We start from the raw sequence: 2262 nt of genomic DNA, 5'->3' as shown, positions 1-2262 counted from the left end.
CCGGGATCTGACCCCAATAAGATCGTATGAATGTTATTGTAATACACATGTCGTCAATCTTCGTATATAATTATCAACTTGAATCGCATTAATGTATAACGAAATTAAATAAGGCAAATGAAAGGGATTTTTGAATACGTACATTTTGTACAATCGTTTATCCAGACAGACTATCGGAGGAATGAAGCAAAGAGAAGGGAGTGAAGTGAAATGACGCGCGGTGAAGAAGGAGTGTTAGCCAACTAGATATACAGTCAGATAAAAATAAGTTACAGTCATGTAATGAATAGGATAAGAAGTGTACATACAAACTTTCATATAAAAACAGTTAGGATTGATAAGTGAATAATTAACAAGGTCAAAACGTGACTACTCAAAAAGAATGGATAAATTAACCTGATCATAAGCTAGAATAAGTTATATGGGCTTAACATAGTGACCGACACTACAAACTGTTTAATTTAATACCCTATACTTTATTGCCTTTCCGTACAATTAATATTCAGTTAGTTATCTCGGAAGAAGTTCCTCTTTTTCAACTAATTACTTTCCTCACCATAGTGAATTGCATAGTAAATTGGAGATTTTAACTTTTTGAGAACTGCATTTTAATGTGAACAAATTTTCACTATACGACCATATGACAATCTAATGTGTCATAGCTTGTGGCTTTGTGTTGCCATCAATATATCACGTGGTGATACCGTTAATTAGAGAGCAGTGACCTATCGACCGGACTAATGACGCATAAAATCCGGACGAGTAGTCTAGAGTCTTCATCGGTCCTCATTCCTGCCTAATCCTGCTGTTGAGTCTAGAACACCAATCTTAGGCTCCGCGATATGAATCATGTATTTCAAACATACTAGGTTTATATACAAACCAAACCAGACCACATCACACTATAAAATAGAAAATAACACTTGTACAGAATCTATTCAAAAGTGGTTGTGAATGTGGGAGACTGTAATTAATAGGCTGGGCATAACTCAAGAATGGTAAATCGTATAACGGAAGTTTATGTATCAAAATAAAGCTTATAATAAGAGGGATATGAATGTGCATAGTTTAGTTACTTAACAATTATACAATCAAAATATAAGTGCAGTACTAGTCCCGACATAGATTCCAACACTTACTCTTCTTTATTATAATTGGGATATAACATAATGAAAGATCAAAATTACATGTCATTCACTTGTTTTCCAACTGTCATTACTTTCAATGAATTAGTCTATTCTGTTATCATATTGAATGATATATGGTCAGTTAGATATTGTCTATTGAAGGTATACATCTCTTTACATGTTGGTTAGGTTTTATTCTAGATAAGTCTCAAGGGAAGTATTTAATATATGTAAAGTGTTTTGGCTACATGCTAAAAGAATATTCAGTTTCCATTACTTAAAAGCATTTAGTTAATGCTATTAACCTTTTTTAGATTTAGTTTAAACTGTTTTTTTTCTTTTTCAGCATTTTACAAAAAACATATTCTATTATTTAACAAAACATTAACCCCCCCTTCGGCCACCCGATGTGGATGAGATTCAAACCCACGCGGGGAAACCCCAATGGATTAGCAGTTCATTGCCTTAACCACTCGATCACACGTTAGTTTAACTAAAATCATGAACTAATCAATGTGAAACTATCATTGAAAACATGGAATTATTGGATGACTGTTTCAGGTTAGTATCAGACTACTCAGTAATATGCAATCACGATCCTGTACGTGAGGATCTAAATTAGCACCTTCAGTCTAGAAGGGGATCGCCTAACCCCAAAACCCCTGAGCGGGTATTCAACAGCGTTAATATATAACTTAAATCAATTCACACGATTGCGCTACCATCTTTTATCGTCCTCGGTGTCTAATTGAATCACACCCGATACGGTTGAAATCCATTAGTGACGACTACTCTATAAAAACTCTGAGAACTCCTTCTAGTAGCTGTTCGTTAGTGAGCACATGATAAGTATTAGCATAGTGTTGTGGAATTTGTTGAGTTTCACTGAAAACATGGAACGATTCCTGAGTGCGAGGTCATGGATGAAAACTGATGAAGAGCCCTATATTAGGACGAAATGACCATCCAGTGATTAAAGGTTTTTGCTGGTGGTCTAACATTGATCGATTCATGATCTCATTAGTTCTATATGTTAACTATTGTGAAGATATTCGTTAGCTTTTTATTTTATAATCAAAATTGTTTATAACCACAATGATATTACCCTTGTCTCTTCTTGTAATAATATTATTTC

At 34.2% G+C, this 2262-nt stretch overlaps 1 non-coding gene across 1 annotated transcript; it reads right to left on the bottom strand.

Annotated features, from left to right (window-relative positions):
- Positions 1-1531: 1531 nt before the first annotated feature.
- Positions 1532-1613, bottom strand: Smp_tRNA_01505_Ser_GCT.1.1. The gene has a single exon. It is a non-coding gene (tRNA).
- Between the last annotated feature and the right edge of the window lie 649 nt (positions 1614-2262).

Source organism: Schistosoma mansoni, chromosome 3, assembly GCF_000237925.1.
Source record: "Schistosoma mansoni strain Puerto Rico chromosome 3, complete genome".
NCBI lineage: Eukaryota > Metazoa > Platyhelminthes > Trematoda > Strigeidida > Schistosomatidae > Schistosoma > Schistosoma mansoni.
The sequence above is the reverse complement of the archived record's forward strand: the minus strand, read 5'-3'. Positions and strand labels throughout refer to the sequence as shown.